The 19,022-nt window shown below is 42.7% G+C and overlaps 1 protein-coding gene across 1 annotated transcript in view; it reads right to left on the bottom strand.

Moving 5' to 3' along the window:
• SLC28A1 (solute carrier family 28 member 1) overlaps positions 1-18,806 on the bottom strand; it is an 82,091-nt gene extending 63,285 nt beyond the window's left edge. The window contains exon 1 of the mRNA XM_073619179.1: positions 18,551-18,806. The gene's annotated coding sequence lies outside the window, so the exon portion shown is untranslated. The remainder of the gene's footprint in view (positions 1-18,550) is intronic.
• Positions 18,807-19,022: the final 216 nt, after the last annotated feature.

The raw sequence follows: 19,022 nt of genomic DNA, 5'->3' as shown, positions 1-19,022 counted from the left end.
TCTTTCGTAAGCTTAACATATGTGTTGTAATCGCTTAATAAGTTCTCCATTTCATTATTATAATATACTTTGCTTAATATCACCAGACCCCCTCCTTTGTCTGCCGGACGTAGCACCAAATCCTATATTATTACCAGAACTTCTCAGGGTGTTTGAGTAGGCATATCAGGAAGGGAGGTTACCCGAATCAATGACGGAGGCCACAATTATAATGATACCTAAAGAAGAGAAAAATCCCTTAGAACCCGGATCGTATAGACCTATCTCTTTATTATGTTCAGACGCAAAAATCCTGGCAAAAATTCTGGCCACTAGGCTTCAAAAAATAATCCATAGTCTAGTCCATCCGGATCAAACAGGATTTATTCCCCAAAGGTCAACAAGCGAGAATATAAGGAGGCTCTTTTTGAATCTGCAGATTCCAATAGAAAACATGGGTACTAGAGCGGTCATGATGTTGGATGTGGGGAAGGCTTTAGATAGTCTTGAATGGGGATTCATTTGGCAGGTTTTGAAGGTATACGGCTTTGGCCTCTCATTTAGGAGATGGGTGAAAATCCTATACAGTAATCCCATAGCAAGGGTCAGAACTAACAATGTGCTTTCTAGTAAGTTTCATTTGGAGAAAGGCACAAGACAGGGGTGTCCTTTATCACCCCTGATCTTTGCCTTGGTTATGGAACCAGTGGCCGCTGTGGTAAGGCAAAACAGGCTGGTGGAGGGGTTTCGGAGAAGGACTAGGGAGGAGAAGATTGCGTTATACGCGGACGATGTCTTTATTTTCCTGGGAAATACGGAGGGGTCACTAAGACAGGTGATGTGTGTCTTTTCAGACTTTGGGGAGGTCTCTGGCCTCACCATAAATTGGGAGAAATCTGTCCTGCTACCAATAGACCCCATTAAACAAGGTACTTTTTTGGAAGAAACCCCATTAAAAATAGTGGAGAAAACCAAATATCTAGGAATCCAGGTAGCAAAGGATTTGGACAAATTCTTAAATAATAACATGGCTCCATTGTTAGTGAAATTTTAAAAAACGGTTGATATATGGAAAAGACTCCCATTGTCGGTAGGCGGAAGGTGCAACTTGGTCAAAATGCTGTGGTTGCCCCAACAATTGTATATCTTACACAACTCACCAGTTTGGATATATGGTAAATGGTTCAAAAAAATAGATATGTTGTTTAGAGGGCTTGTGTGGAGGGGGGCATCCTAGGATAAGTCTACAGACCCTACAGTTCGCAATGGGTGAGGGGGGCATGGCGGTCCCGCATCCACGTTGCTACTTTCTGGTGGCCCAGTTGCAACATCTGAGAACAGGTAGTGGCCCTATGGGTAATAATAACCTAGGTATAATGATTACAGGTGCACCCCACAGACGGGCTCTGGAGGTGTTGGAGGCAAACTCGTTTGTATATAGTACTCCCACAGTTAAACTAATGTTAAAACTTTGGAATAGTTTTAAAGGTCTGAAGGGTATGGAGGGAGTAGCAGGAGGTATGCCTCTTTGGGATAATAGATATCTCCAAGAATTGACAATGATAGGAAAAATCAAAACATGGGAGGTAAGGGGGATAACTAAATTAGAGCAATTATATAATGGCAATATGTTGAAATCCTTTGCCTCCCTAAAAGAGGAATTTGGTGTCCCGAAGCAGTCATATTTTAGCTACATCCAAATTAGGCATGCATTGCAGGCCCAGTTTGGGGAACAAGGCCCAAGCTGGAGCCAATCATCCATCCCTCAGATGTTAGAGAGTTTTGAGGGATCAAGAAGATTAATAGCTGAACTCTACCAACATATCTTTAAAAATAGTAGGGAAGGGCCAGATAAACTTAGGTGTAAAGGGGAGTGGGAAAGAAACCTGGGGCCAATGTCGGACGCCCAGTGGAGGGAGGTATTGAAGTGGGGCCACCAGGTCTCAGTCTCGCCTGCTCAGAAATTTTCACATTTAATGTTACTTCACAGGGCATATTATACCCCCCAAAAATTGTTTAAGTGGGGGAGAAGAGCAGATGCCAGGTCCTAGGTGCCAAATTACTGGAGATTTGCTACATATGGTATGGACGGAAGTGATTGAGGCCATAAATAAGATTTTTAATTTGAGTCTTAAACTAGATCCAAAATTATGTATTCTAGGGGTGGGGGGGAATCTGGGTAATGGGAGGGATAAAATAAAAGCAGTGCGGAGATGCCTCTATCAGGCAAGAAAGGGAATAACCAAGAGATGGCAAGCTGAGAAACCCCCTTCTGTAGCTGATTGGCGTAGAGCAGTGTCAGAAACAATAGGGAAAGAAAGGACAGTGTTTGTAAGGGCAAGAAACTTAAAGGAATTTAAAAAAACCTGGAATCCTTGGTTGGTGAAGATGGCCCACCCTACAGAGTGAACAGAATAAGAAGAAGATAAGGAAGATGTTGATCCCAAGATAAGTGTAGTAGTATGTACGTCCAAATTTTTTTCTCATAAAGAGAGAGCTTGGTACAAGGTGTATATAATGATGCAATGGGGGGGGGGGAGAAAAAAGGGAAGAAAGGGGAGAAAAGCAGAAATTTACTTTTTATAGTATGGATTTATATACCACATTGGGTATTAGGATGTTTTATTACTGTTTGGAATTTTGTATACTGCGTAATGTGTGTATTGTGTATAATTATGAATAAAAATGATCAAATTAAAAAAAAAAAAGAAGACAATTGCTGTTGTTCTGATCCTATTAATACCACAGGCAGGCAGCTGCAGTATTTACAGTTAGTGTACTGTGTCCTCTGCACAGTGTGCACCTAAAGCTACCTGAAGAAAATTGGTGGTGTTCTTCTGATCCTATTAGTACCACCGGCAGGCAGCTGCAGTATTTACAGTTAGTGTAGTGCGTCCTCTGCACAGTGTGCACCTAAAGCTACCTGAAGATATTTGCTACTGTTCTGATCCTATTAATACCACAGGCAGGCAGCTGCAGTATTTACAGTTAGTGTACTGTGTCCTCTGCACAGTGTGCACCTAAAGCTACCTGAAGAAAATTGGTGGTGTTCTTCTGATCCTATTAGTACCACAGGCAGGCAGCTGCAGTATTTACAAATAGTGTACTGTGTCATCTGCACAGTGTGCACCTAAAGCTACCTGAAGAAAATTGGTGGTGTTCTTCTGATCCTATTAGTACCACAGGCAGGCAGCTGCAGTGTTTACAGTTACTGTACTGTGTCCTCTGCACAGTGTGCACCTAAAACTACCTGAAGACAATTGCTGTTGTTTTGATCCTATTAATACCACAGGCAGGCAGCTACAGTATTTACAGTTAGGGTACTGTGTTCTCTGCACAGTGTGCACCTAAAGCTACCTGAAGACAATTGCCGGTGTTCTTCTGATCCTATTAGTACCACAGGCAGACAGCTGCAGTATTTACAGTTAGTGTGCTGCGTCCTCTGCACAGTGTGCACCTGAAGCTACCTGAAGACAATTGCTGTTGTTCTGATCCTATTAATACCAAAGGCAGGCAGCTACAGTATTTACAGTTAATGCACTGTGTCCTCTGCACAGTGTGCACCTGAAGCTACAGGAAGAAAATTGGTGGTGTTCTTCTGATCCTATTAGTACCACAGGCAGGCAGCTGCAGTATTTACAGTTAGTGTAGTGCGTCCTCTGCACAGTGTGCACCTAAAGCTACCTGAAGAAAATTGGTGGTGTTCTTCTGATCCTATTAGTACCACAGGCAGGCAGCTGCAGTATTTACAGTTAGTGTATTGTGTTCTCTGCACAGTGTGCACCTAAAGCTACCTGAAGACAATTGCTGGTGTTCTCATACTAATAATACTACAGGCAGGCAGTTGATTCCGCTAGCTGCAGTATCAGTATATATAAACATCCCAGCTTTGTGCAGTAGTCAGCTTGTAAGAACATTTTTGGTTCTGGGCACCGCCACCAGTGGCCAAGGCCCAATTTTTCTGCCCCGTTTAACAGGGCTGTGTAATTACAATTTTTGATGCAATACTTTGCAGCAGGGCTCATTCCTGCGCTCCAACTATAGTATCTGTGAGGGGTTGCAGTGTTGTGGCACCAGCACCTGTGCCCAAGGCCCAATTTTTCAGCCTCTGTTTAACAGGGGCATATAATTACAATTTTTGATGCAATACTTTGCAGCAGGGCTCATTCCTGCGCCCCAACTATAGCATCTGTGAGGGTTTGCAGTGTTGAGTGAACCAGTGCCTAAGGCCCAATTTTTCTGCCCCTGTTCAACAGGGACATGTACAATTCTTGATCTAATATTTCACAGCAGGGCCCAATCCTGCGCCCACCAAGAGTAACTGTGAGGGCTTACAGTGTTGTGGCAACACCACCACCACCACCACCAAAGGCCCAATTTTTCTGCCCCTGCTCAACAGGTGCATGTAATTACAATTCTTGATATAATATTTCACAGCAGGGCCCGTTCCAGTGCCCACCAAGAGTAACTGTCAGGACTTACAGTGTTGTGGCACCAGCACCACCACCAACACCAAAGGCCCAATTTTTCTACCACTGTTCGACAATGGCATGTAATTACAATTCTTGATCTAATATTTCACAGCACAGCCCGTTCCTGCGTCCACCAAGAGTAACTGTGAGGGCTTACAGTGTTGTGGCAACACCAACACCTAAGGCCCCAATTTCTGCAGAGTATATAGGGCATGCCCCTACTTTCAAACATCCAACTTACAAACAACTCCTACTTGCAAACGGAAGGAGACAACAGAAAGTGAGATGAAATCTACCCCTAGAAAGGGAAATTCTTTCCTGTAAGAGTTAATATGGGAAAAACGGGTCTCCTCTTCACTGATGCTTTATCACCAATCCTTGTTTCACTAAAAACCCCAAATTTTCAAAAAACATTTGTCATTGGGACAGAAAGTGAGGTGATATCTTCTGAAGAGGTGCACAGACAGCAAAACAAATGTTACAGGAGTGATAACCCTTCCCTATGTTTTCCAAAAAGCTTAAAAATAGATTTTTTGGCTGGAGCTACAATTTAAAAATGTACCAGTTCATAATTACAAACAGATTCTACTTAACAACAAACCTACAGTCCCTGTTTTGTTTGCACCGCCTGTATACTGCTGTTCAGAGTATATAGGGCCTGGGTGCGGGGTTCCCCTTAATATCCATACAAGACCCAAAGGGGCTGGTAATGGACTGGGGGTGGGGGGTACCCATACCGTTTGTCTCACTGATTTTCATTCATATTGCCGGGACCCGACATTACATTAAAGCTGCAAGCAGTTTTAAAGGGGTTGTAAAGATAAAAATTTTTTCACCTTAATGCATTCTATGCATTAAGGTGAAAAAACTTTTGACAGTACCGCCGCCCCCAGCCCCCCCGTTTTACTTACCTGACGCCTCGAATCTTCGCTGCTCGTCCTCATTGCAGCTCAGCCTGGTCGCTGATTGGCTGCAGTGGATGGATTGAAAGCAGCGCAGCCATTGGCTCGCGCTGCTGTCAATCACATCCGATGACGCGGCGCGCCGGGGGGCGGGGCCGAGTGATACAGCGACCGGCTATAGCCGCCGGCTGTATCACGGGAGCGCGCCCGCAAGCACTCACCACCATACGAGGGAGCTCGCATTAAGGTGGTAAATGCTTGCGGGGAGGAGCTGAAACAGCCGCCGAGGGACCCCAGAAGACCAGGTCCGGGGCCACTCTGTGCAGAACGAGCTGCACAGTGAAGGTAAGTATGATATGTTTGTTATTTAAAAAAAAAAAAAAAATTACCTTTACAACCCCTTTAAATTACTTTTATTCCTTTAAAAATGTCATTTTGTGCAGGAACTGTTCTAAGCACGGGAAACATGCGCCACTGTACAGGCATACTATAGACACCCCCCAGATACGATATTTAAAGGACTATTTCACTTTTATTTTTTCACTTTAAGCATCATTAAAATCACTGCTCCCAAAAAAAAATGACTGTTTTTAAAACTTTTTTTTGCATTGATACATGTCCCCTGGTGCAGGACCCAGGTCCCCAAACTCTTTTTAGGACAATAACTTGCATATTAGTGTGGGGTATCTTGCGATGGACTTCTGCGCTACTAAAGTGATTAAGGAATATTCTGTGTAATGCTGCAAAATCAAATAGTGAACACCACTCCACTACCTAAAATCTAAAAATTGCACAACAATTAAATGTATCTGTGATTCTGCGCAAAACCTCTCCACTAATAAAAAGTGAACAATAGGTGATATCAATATGTGAATCAATAAAAGATAATACTCTATGTAAAATATAGCATACAAACATCTACAGTGACTTCAGTGGTGGTACATAAGGTGAAGTGACTGATGCATAAATATAAAGTGACTGAACAAAGTGCAAGTGCATTGATAGAAGATCTGGTGACTTTCGTGGTGTTGGATCCCCACTCGGGGCTCCCAGAACTCTCACCTTGATGACACAATAAAAGTGCCTGTTAGAATCCGTCGGATGTTGTACTCTTTCCGCCCGGATCAATGCTGATGCTCCGGTATGCCTATGGGTAGGCAATCGGCGGTGTTCCCTCCAATGAATGGGCTCCTCTGCTGCCACTTCGAGCAATGTCTCCTCTCTACTTCCTCCTGGGGCTCCTGGGGCTCCTCTGCTGCCACTTCGAGCAATGTCTCTCTCTCCTGGGGAGGAAGTAGAGAGGAGACATTGCTCGAAGTGGCAGCAGAGGAGCCCATTCATTGGAGGGAACACCGCCGATTGCCTACCCATAGGCATACCGGAGCGTCAGCATTGATCCGGGCGGAAAGAGTACAACATCCGACGGATTCTAACAGGCACTTTTATTGTGTCATCAAGGTGAGAGTTCTGGGAGCCCCGAGTGGGGATCCAACACCACGAAAGTCACCAGATCTTCTATCAACGCACTTGAACTTTGTTCAGTCACTTTATATTTATGCATCAGTCACTTCACCTTATGTACCACCACTGAAGTCACTGTAGATGTTTGTATGCTATATTTTACATAGAGTATTATCTTTTATTGATTCACATATTGATATCACCTATTGTTCACTTTTTATTAGTGGAGAGGTTTTGCGCAGAATCACAGACACATTTAATTGTTGTGCAATTTTTAAACTTGCATATTAGCCTTTAAAATTAGCACTTTTGATTTGGAACGTTCGAGTCCCATCGACTTTAATGGGGTTCTAAAATTTGCACGAACTTTTGGTTCGTTCGCAGGTTCTGGTGCGAACCGAACCAGGGGGTGTTCGGCTCATCCCTAGTGGACGCCCGTTGTTGGGGATTCCTAGAAATACTTTCCAGAAGTGGAATGCAGCTGTAGCAAACTGAGGGATAACCTGTCAAAAGGGGACACCGCCATTGGAATACAGCTATTATGCCTGTTACCCCTGCAGGGGTGAGGCGCTCTGGTGAGTGCAGGCACACAAGTGGGTGATGCGGAGGAAAGCGGGGAGCACTGGAGAGTCACCTTTGTTTTGAATTTGTGCATGGATCACCGCTCACAGACTGTTATTTAATAGTGTATAGTCGTATACACATATAGATTATATACATTTGTTGGGACTTATCAATTTGATATAAGTATCTGTCACTTTATTATTTATTTATTTTTTTATTGTGTTTAGAAGCAGGAAATGTGTTTTGGAACTACTGATTTTTAAAATATGTTTATTCCAGCTCACACGCTGATACATAATTTCTCAGTAAGTGAGTGACGCATTATTAGGCACGCAACACTTTATCATTTATGATGTGCTGTATGATCACTGTCATATATATAGATTCATATTTTTCATGTATGTATTTTTTTTTTTTTTGCCATGCTAAAAATTACTATACCCTCAACTCCTGGTACATTAGTGTGATGGGCAGTGGGAGTTACGCTCCTTACACTTGTGATGATTCAGAAGAATGACCCCCTTACAGATAGCTAAAATGATCAATGGTGTCAGTGGGAACTTAACTGAAAGGCAGAAATTTCACATTGCTCAAGGGACCCCGAGCAACCTCTGGAGGAACCCTAGCTGAGAAAACCTGCGATAGCACATTGGGCACTTCACTACCTCCCAAGTTACTAACGTCATATATGGTAACTCATGCCATCAGCGTTCATCTTGAATCCAGCTCACTAAATCACCTTAACACCTCCTAAGACTGGTCACAATGAGATTTTCAGATCCTTAGTCTTCACCTAGACTGAAACTATCTGCTACTCCAATCTCCTGCAACACCAAAACACCAGGTATTAGATACCGCCATCTCCAACAATGGTGAAGGACTACCTGTCATGACAAGGCCTGAAACCACTGATACACCAGACCTTGTTAAGTACATGAGTCACAGAGAACCAATTAATTCACGCCTTATGAAGTTTGACGATCATCCAGATGTACTACAGAACTGGGGATTCACATTTAAGCCAGTAGTCCAGGACCTTAACATCTCACATTTGCAAGAATGTGATTTACTGATCAGATGGCTACAATGGCGACCCTAGGGGGGGGGGCCAGAGGGGGCCCTGACCCCCCCAACATTATGCTGTGCCCCACCATGTGCCCCACCATGTGCCCCCCCCAAAAAAAAATTTTTTTTTTTTTTTTTTACAAAAAATCAATGTCTAAGAGGGAGAGAGTCCCCAGTCAGCTCCTGCGGGTGATTCCTCCCCCCTCCCCTGCAGAACACCAGGGCCCGGAGGCAAGACAACCTTTGCAACCCTGATAGTTCTCCCACTGCTTTGGATCCTTATATTTTCTTGATATGCTGGTGACATATATCTCTTGTTTTCTGCCACCCTGTGGGACCCCAATACAGTAGGAAGGGAGCTCACTGCAGAACATGTGAAAGGGCCCGTTGTGGGGTCGTAGTAAAGGGCCCCAGGATATATATATATATATGCATTTTATAGTTTCCCCCCTACTTTTGTCCCTGTCCCCCCATGTGCCCCCCCTAAATTTGAAAGCTGGAGACGCCACTGGATGGCTAGGTCTTCATTTGCCATATTGTGTTAGAAGACTTAAACTGAGACCGTCCATATCCATGAACCAGACAAGGGCCCCAATCTCACATCCAAGGAGAATTTAGATTTAGTGGGAATTTTAGAGACTTGGTTCAACAGCTCTCATGATTGGCTGGCTGGCAACCATTCAAGGGTATTCCCTTTATCACAGGAATATAGAGGGTAAAAAAGAGGGAGGGGTATGCCTGTAAATCAAGAATAATGTACAAGTGAATGTGAGAGATGACATCACTAAGGGAGCTAGGAGGAGGTGGAATCCTTATGGGTAGAGCCACAAAGGGATGAAACTAAGGGCAAAATAATAATAATAATCAGTATCTCTTATCCTTTGAACAGTGTGTGCACAGCAGAGTTAGTGAGATCTCAGACTACTACTTACAGCAGCAAGACTGAACCTTCAATAGGTGACTAGGAATCTACTAATACTGAGATCCTGTACAACACCAATCATGTTCATCAGTTCATGGACTGTGTATCTAGATAATTTAAATCTCCATCAATTTTAATAGATGCTGCAGAGATGCTCACAGAAGACCAGCTACAATCTCAGGTTCATTCTACCATCAGTGAAACTATACCTAACAGCTGCAGAACAGTAATGTCCCTTCACGTAAAAAAATCTTAACGAGAGCTTCAAAAACTTTGATTCTACATTCCTGCAACAGAGTCTTGACCTAAGTTAGATGTTTGTCCATCAAGACCCAAGATGATACAGTTGACAGCTCAAGCATCACACCAAGAATTCTGCTATCAGCAAAAGGCCTAAGAAGCTCCTCAGAGCCTTTTATGCCTGCCATCATGTAGGCATATTCCCTTCTTTACGGATGGGGAACGGTCTCCTATACTTGTAAAGAGGTTTCTTTAAACATCCAGTGAGACTATTCAACAAACACAAGTGCAGTAGTATGAAGAAGTGAGGCCCTGTTCACAATTAGGCATTTGGGATTGCGGGCAGAATCGCTGTGATTCTGCCTGCGATCCCAAAATGTTCTGCAAAACTGACAAATCGCACCACACTTGTTCAGAAGCTCTTGCCCCTTTTTGAGGGACAAGCTTTGTGAGATGTGTTTTGCCACGATTGCAGTACGACAATCGCAGCAGAATCATACCCGCGTTTAGATGCCATTGAAAATAAATGGCACCTGAACAAACGTGATGCGATTTGTCAGTTTACAGAGCATTTTGGGAGAAAATAGAAAATATAGACAACAACCTTGCCTAATAGAGGTACAGTATTATTTTAACTGCATCAGTGGCGTGTTTAGTATAGTTGACAACTGGGACAGGTTAATTTTTAACAGTCCCCCACCCTCACTTCTTTATGGTGTATATCATAATTGTTTTCAGCAGTAATCCTTAAATTACTTTAATACTAACAATTGGAAAAGTAAAATGAATAACAGTAAAGACTTTCTTTAATAGGGTGCTGCTGCTGCAACCAAAAAGAATAGACATTTTCTGCATGTTGAATATAAGACAATCCAAGATTCAAAAAGTAGAGCATATAGTACACCACTGACAAACTTGGGAATAATAATGGCATGCTGAAGCAGCATCCTGGTGTTTAGGAAGGGTTGCTAACTAATTAAATTTGCCAGGTAGTAATTGTCCTGGCTAATTGTTAGGAGATCTACTGATTTCACCCTAATTCTGGAATTGCTGCACTTTTCTCTTCTGTCACTACGTGGCTGGTGACATTATAAAGACAAGGGCATAGCAAGGACATGGATGGATGAGGTGTCTTAGCCAATGGGCAAGGGTTTCTTTAAGCCCCTTGGCCTGCTGGGAGAGCCTATTTATTTGGGTGGAGTCAGGTGATCGTGGTTCTGTGTCACCTGGATGGCTGTCTGGGTGGACGTGTGTTATGTTGCCCCGGGCTGCTAGGCTGTAAGCCTGAGGCCGATCCCGGGTACACCTGGCTGCTAGGCTACCTGAGGCCTATCCAGGAGCAGGAGAAGCAGCGTAGGGTTGGGACTGCAGGATTGGAGTCCAATCGAGTTGTGAAGGTTGGGGAACCAGTTGTGGTCGGAGGTAGAGGGGAAGCTGTCGCCATTAAGGGACCATCCACCTTGTTACCGGAGACTACTGTGAGTAAGCTGAAGCAGGTACCTGAGCAGTCTTCTCACCAGCCAGGGATGGTGAAGAAGTGGAAAAGCATCAGCCAGTGCCAACCCAGGGACCCAGCAGGATAGCAGGGGTGACACTTGAGGAGTATACAGCGGGATAGCTGTAGAAGAGCTCAGGGGGATCCAGTGACGACTGGGATCTGGAAGCCTAGTGAGAGACTGGGAGCTCAGTGAGTGAAAATCTACAGTGGGATACTGTGAGATAAGTAAAGGACTGTTCTTTGTTACCAAGAGTTATGTACAACTATCGTTAGTGACTGTTACAAGATTAGTTGCCATAGGAGACAGCGGTCCTACCTATACAGAAGTGTCATCCGGCTGGAGGCCTTCCACTGTATAGCTGCCTACCTATAGAAGCCTTGGAGTCTGTCAATTACCATTGCATCTACTCAAGGGTGTCCTGGCCCTAACCCCCACTCCCCCAGTTCTGTTAAGAGACAATAAATCTCTTGTTCGCATCCAAAAGTGACTGACGCCCATCATTTCTTCTTGCATCACACCCACAATGCCTGGTAACCCATTTTACAAAGAAGGATGTCAGCTCTCCCTGACTCTGGAGGTCACCATTAGGCCTCTAGGGGTTGGGGCCCTTGCTACACTAAATACAATTTTAAAACATTAAAGGTTTGAGAGTGGTCCACCATGGTGAAACACAAAGATAATGACATTGGGTTTTGCTAGCAACAGGCCTACAGGGGACTGAAATATATCTGCATGGTCTTCTAAACAGCTTTGACTTCAAATACATGGGCAAAAAAAGGCTATACACAGGCCCAAATGGGCCTTGAATGGGCAATTGTATACAATACACATGCAATAAAAACAATAACATGGGCAATCAAAACAAAGTGTGGGAAACAGATATTTATGACATATATTTCAAGAAGCTTGACTTGGTATGCTTGGTAGCATCATAAGGAACATAAGCAAGTATTATTCCAGACAGGGCCAGACTGGGAATATAAACCAGCCCTGGAAAAAATGTCATGCCAGCCCCATAGCATTATTATACCAGCCCAAAATCATAACGTCATTATTTTCTTGTTCATAAAAGGGAAAACTATGCATTTTAAAGCACATTTGAAGAGTGTATTACAGTGCCTTGCAAAAGTATTCACCCCCTTGGCATTTTTCGTGTTTTGTTGCCTCACAACCTGGAATTAACAAGATTGTTTGAGGATTTGCATCATTTAATTTACAGAACATGCCCACAACTTTGAAGATTTTTTTTTCTATTTTTTATTGTGAAGCAAACAACAAATAGCACAAAATAACAGAAAAAGTCAATGTGCATAAATATTCACCCCCCTAAAGTCAATACTTTGTAGAGCCACCTTTTGAGGCTATCACAGCTCCAAGTCACTTTGGATAAGTCTCTATGCGCTTACCACATCTTACCACTGCTCCAGCTCCTTTAAGTTGCATGGTTTGCACTTGTGAACAGCAATCTTTAAGTCTGACCACAGATTTTCTATTGGATTGAGATCTGGGTCCCATCCCCCCTAGACCGGCTCGTGTGATAGACGGAACACAGATTCAATCTACTATCACACTAGCCGGTTTAGGGGGGCGGGACCTTGTAACAGCGCTGCCGACAACACACAGACCCAGCTCCATGACACACAGCGCTCCCGCTTAGTGTGACAAAGAAGAGGAGGAGGCAGGAGAGCTGCAGCCTGTGGCCACAGGTCAAATCGGCCCCAGGGCGGGCGGCCTACCGGGAAATTTCCCGGTATCCCGGTAGGCCAGTCTGGCCCTGATCCCAGATAGCAAGGATTTGTGGCAGTCGTGAATCGTAAGTCTGTTAACTTGCTGCACATTTTCACTGGAAAGTTGTACACTTGCAGAGCACTTGAAACAGAAGTTCTAGTTGACACTTTTCCAATTTGGATCAAATGTTTGTGGCAAGTCTCTAGCAGGAGCAAAGCTGCGTGGTGAGTCTACAGCAAGAGCTCTGCAAGTCTACAGCATGAAAATTCAGTCACAGTGACCCCTGTGGTGGGATGACTATTACACAACATAACTTAACCAGAACTTGCAGCACACTTGAAGAATGTTTGCAAAGAATGCAATGCGAACTATACAAAAAAAGGGTCACTGCCCCCACCTATAACTGGTCTTCACAGCAAGGAGCACTGGAAGGGCAAACACATGTAAAATAAAACCAAAGAATTTCCAAGCTCAACTTACCAACCAAATTAACCTGCCTAACAGTATGCATTTAAAAACAGGGGTTTAGTTGCACACATTTGCAAATACGTGCATAAGCTGCAGGCCACGGCAAGGCACCCTGTATCCTGCAGACCCTAACTCTAACTTTGAAGAGTCTCCACAGTGGGAGCACATGTATTTTAATGGATAGGTGAAGGGCAGATGACTGGAGGGAGCCCAACCCTCCTTAAAGGTGCAGGAGCACACTGAACACCCAGCACATTGCACAGTGGCAGCAAAGGTGTCAGTGCGTTGCCTGACCAATATGTCAACAATACAAAAAAAGGGTCACTGCCCCTACCTATAACTGGTCTTCACAGCAAGGAGCACTGGAAGGGCAAACGCATGTAAAATAAAACCAAAGAATTTCCAAGCTCAATTTACCAACCAGCCTGCGACCAACCAAATTAACCTGCCTAACAGTATGCGTTTGAATCTGCCCTTCACCTATCCATTAAAATACATGTGCTCCCACTGTGGAGACTCTTCAAAGTTAGAGTTAGGGTCTGCAGGATACAGGGTGCCTTGCCGTGGCCTGCAGCTTATGCATGTATTTGCAAATGCGTGCAACTAAACCCCTGTTTTTAAACACATGCTGTTAGGCAGGTTAATTCGGTTGGAATTAACTATATTAGGAATGAGACTATACATAGAAGATATGATCATGATACCAAGTTTCGGACTACCTCAAAGTGGAACCCTGGTATGGGACTATGGACTGATACTTTATTATCAAATCTTTGGGAGCAGACTTAACTTGATCAACTCTAATGTACAGCAGAGCACAGTCCAATCACTGCACTTAACAATCGAAATTGGAAAATGTTATGTTTGCCTGAACTTGCACCATTCTTGGAATTTTACTGATAATGTTGAACTAAGTGAACTAAGTCTTCAGTAAAAGAAGTTACTGTTAAGTGAATCGTCTGGTCTGTTTTACTTGCAAAGAGAGTAAGAATATGCTCCTATAGTGAATGGGGAACAAAGTGTAAACATTCATGTTAACCTTCTAGGTGATGAAGAATAGGAAGTAAAATAAAGGAGGAGCAGCCAGCTTGGAAGAGCAAGCAGGCAGTGGTGGCCAAAAGACAGAGGTTCTGTAGGAAGGGTGGATTGGTGGCTGTATGGTTTGCCCCTCTGAGCAGCAGGGTCCCTATATTAGGGCTTGTAGCAGAACAGAACCCTTCTAAGGACCTGGCCTGGCCCATGGTATGCAAGGCCTCACCAAGTATACAGCAGCTTCCCTTTATGCCTTTGGACTGAAAAGAATAAGTGTGTTGTGTAATGTGTGTAAAAGAGCTGGTGGAGGAAATCCGCATTCAACACAGTAACTCTCAAGATGTTTCTTTAGTCTGAGCCAGGACAGGTGTCACTAGCATGTGAAAAGACTCTTGGTTTGTCATTATGCTCCTATATTTGCATAAGGGACAGAGACTAGAACACTAGACTGGCTCCTCCCATTCCTGGCCTGTGCTTTCCATTTCTCCATTCTCATTTGTTGTCTGCATCATTTTTTAAAACAAGAAACAGATGGCTGTATAATCATCCTATTACACATAAGATCAGTGGCGGCTGGTGCTCCATCGGTTGGGGGGGTCAGGCGGACCTGACCACAGTCGCTCCAGCCCACCACCATGAACCATAAACCCCCCCATGCTGCTTTCTCCCGGATGGACCAGCCGGAGATAATAGGGGGCTCTGTGCAGGCTCCGGTCTCGTAGGGTGGTGAAGGCGAACAGGAAATTGCCAAGCAGGCTGACACAGGCGATTATGCCCAGGGATGCCAGCTTGATGAGGTCAGCGGGGAGAAGGAATGCGTTGCTTTTCTCCAGCTCCTGGCCAGCCATGGAGACAACAGCTGCTGCTGAAGCAGGATTCCCCTCTGAATCGTGGCTGATGGGTCGGTCGGTCCTTAGCATTACGGTGGCCATGCGTCTCCTCCCTCCTTCTCCTAAGCCAATAGGATCACTTCTCCTTTTGGCCAATCAGGAAACAGTCTCAGGACCCGCCTCCTGATTGCCGGAAGGCGAATCAGTGTGACAATAGCGAATATTCATTTGCTATTGTCACACAACTGGGTGGGCTTGGGGCACAGTGCTCTGTGCCCCAAGCCCACCATTTTTTAAAGCCTATTATAGCCTCTGGCTCTAATCATGTGCTTCAAAAAAAAAAAAAAAAACCCATTGGAATCTATGCGTCCAGTGCCCCGCATGTAGATTAGGGGGGCTGGACACATAGATAGGGGGGTTGTGCCCCTTTGCCCTGCATTACGGGCTGCCACTGCATAAGATTCCTGGCAATGGACCCTCCCACCTCCCACTAATGCTGATGAGCAAACTAGAAAAGATGACATATGGCCAATATGAATAATGGATAATGTAAAAAGGTAAAAGGAAAAAAAAAGATATTTTATTTCTGATTTTAAAGGCTATATGAGATTGCTTTAACAGAATGGCACACATTAGGCAAGTTGTGCAAAGAGATTTTACAACATGACTTCATGAAAGTAGTCCTTTGTATGGCATTGTAAGTTGCCTATTTGAGCCAATTGCACTTTATTTAGACACAAAGCAATTGCAAAATCTCTTTTTATGTTTTACATGGGTTTACTTTCGATGCACTCTCTTCCTGTAACAGTTTATATGCTAGTAGAATATTTGGCTTCTGTCGATGTTAACCCTGGATGTACACAGTATGCATGCATGTGGTGCAGTAAGCAAATACTGATGTAATTCAGGGACATACAAAAAGTAGGTCACGAAATTTGTAGCAGTAATCAGTTCTCCACTTCAGGGTGTCATAAGGACCCTGTGGTTTCCACATCACTGTTAGTTGATAATGCAACAAAGCAAACATATCTAGCCAAGTCAGCCTGTCATTTCATGCAGCAGGCAATGTACTTTCATAACATAGGGAGTGGTTACTTGGCTTTGGGGCATAGGTAGTGGCATCCTTTTCAGTAGCACAAGCGCCAACAGTTTGCACATCGCTGGTCATGGTTGCGCAAACTGTTGGCGCTATATAAATCCTGTACAATAATAATAATGACCACATCATGCCATCTTCCTCAGTCACTTCTTTTGTTGACTAGCAGAAGGGGATGAAGGCAGTGCAGAATGTGTTTTACCAGAAGAAGAAACAAAGCATGCAGGACTCGGAGTGCTGAGAATGAAGTATAGGCATGACAACATTCTAATGTACACACGGTCTGATTTTCTGACTGAAAATGTTTAATGAGAGCTTGTTGTCAGAAATTCCGACCATGTGTAGGCTCCATTGGACATTTTTCATCGGAATTTCCGTCACACAAAATTTGAGATCTGGATCTCAAATTTTCGGACAACAAAATCCGTTGTCGTAAATTCCAATGGTGTGTACACAATTCCGACGCACAAAGTTCCACGCATGCTCGGAATCAAGCATAAGAGCCGCACTGGCTATTGAACTTCATTTTTCTCGGCTCGTCGTACGTGTTGTACGTCACCGCGTTCTTGACGTTCGGAATTTCCGACAAGATGTATGCAAGACAAGTTTGAGCCAACATCCGTCGGAAAAAATCCATGGATTTTGTTGTCGGAATTTCCGATTGCGTGTATGGGGCATTAGAATAACTGCAGCTGTTCTGAAAGAAATCAGTTGCTCTACTTATTAAGCGCCTATTAGGCGCTTGATATAAATATATAAATTTCCTTTTTGTTCATCTTGTGCTTTTATTTTACTAATATATATCTTAAGTTAGTAATACTGTTACATTCATTTGTAGACAAGCCACATTTTTAAAACAGAGGTGACCAAACCAAACGTGAAACTTAGCAAACCAGGAGCAGGTAAGAATTAGAGTTTAATTAATGAAAAGCGAAGCAAGTTCTATTAATTTCAGGAAATAAATATTTAAACCACAGTGCTAATGAGAGAAACAGGGTTGTTTCAATGGCAAAGTTCTTGACTTTAAAAGGCCACTAAACCCAGATAATAGTTTTCATATATAACATTCATGCAAATATTTTAAATTGTTTAAGGAGATTAATATTAAAAAAGATATCCAACATCAAAGTGGCAGGAGGAAGCAATATTCAATAAACAGGTGACTTAGCTGTCCAGCAATCCCATGGAATACAACCAAAAACTTTTATTCTGTCACTCATTTAACCATTTTAATAGCTTATGTTGGTTCTACAAAACTGTAAATTGCCTACATTCCTTTTAGAACAGTCTCTCACACATGATATATTTATTGAAATATTTTTGTCATAGTGATATAGTGGAAGCTATTCCTTGTGAGAGTGAGAACAAACCTTAAAAAAGTTTCCCTGTACTCAATCAAGCCACAAGCTCATGAATGTGAATTGTTGTATACCTTTGCTGTAATGGGAAGCTATAATGCCAAAAGGTAAAGTTTGGTACCTACTCTTATCTATTTAAGCACCCAAAATGAGATATATTGTACAGTATATTGTAATGAATAACTTGAGAGCAATCTTATGTTAAAGGTACCCCGATGCCTCCCTCCTTCCCCTGCTCATTAGATTGATATGATTGGCTGGAACTTTTTGAATTTGCATGTGAGAATATTTGCTACAGTCCCAGATTTGTATATGAAACCTATACATTTCTTGCCACCTTATATACAGTATCATTTTGATTATGTCCATATCAGAGATCAATGCAGCATAAGTATCCAACTCATCTATATGTAAAATAGCTTTTAGTTTGTTATGCAATTTTCTTCTAACATAAGAATACATTCAGATCTCAATCTTAATACAAAAAGTAAAAACTGTGATGTACTTTAACTTGTTGTTGAGTCTAAAGCAACATTTAAAAAACAAATATAATTACAGAAGAAGTAGCATTCCTTTTGACCCTAACTGGAAAATTTAAAGTGTATTTTCAACTGCCAAAGTTAATTTGCTGACCTTGCTTGTTACCTGGCTGCCATACTAACTCTCCTGCTTCAATATTTTAAATTACTGGATCAGCAAGCATGCAGACAAAATACTTATCTGACTTTACTAAACTGTATACTTGTTTCAGGTCAGCGATTCGGAAACTATAAGAGTTAGTGGGTTAGGATAACATCCAGTCAATAATATTTTTTTAGAAAGAAAAGAACAATGACAGCCTCCCCTTCCTAAAAATTCTACTAAACATAAGAGTATAGTGTCATTACAAAGTTTGCTAGTATGTAATCTATTCATGATAAAATAAGGACCTTACTTGAATTGCTGTTTATCCACTTTTGGTTCTCCAAGTTTTGAGAAGTTGTGAGGAGTTTTCAGTTGCTCATATCCTGATTCTTGGAGAATAATATCAGCAGTATAGAATGATCAAATAACAGCAAAGTCCAAAACTACGTCAGCTGATTAGTGATCCCACATGTAATGGTTTACTGCTTAAAAGTAGAGTAGCTTATTCTAAGTCAGTGATCAGCACACCTACACTTGTGCTGTTACCTGTTCATGACACTTATATCTTCTAGAAGCTTTCAATCTTTTAAATGTCTATAAATTCTGATGACTACAATGTTTTGTTTCAAAGATCCAACATCATGTGTACATTGGACATTATTATTTTGTTAGTCAAGAAATTTTTATCAGAAATACTATCTTAATCTTTCAATTCCTTGGTATTGTAAAAATGCACACCCCTTGTGATCCTTGAACTTATTTTTTTACTCAAAGTAATTGCT

Source organism: Aquarana catesbeiana, linkage group LG03, assembly GCF_042186555.1.
Source record: "Aquarana catesbeiana isolate 2022-GZ linkage group LG03, ASM4218655v1, whole genome shotgun sequence".
NCBI lineage: Eukaryota > Metazoa > Chordata > Amphibia > Anura > Ranidae > Aquarana > Aquarana catesbeiana.
Note: the sequence above shows the minus strand (reverse complement) of the source record. Positions and strands in the feature narration are given on the sequence as shown.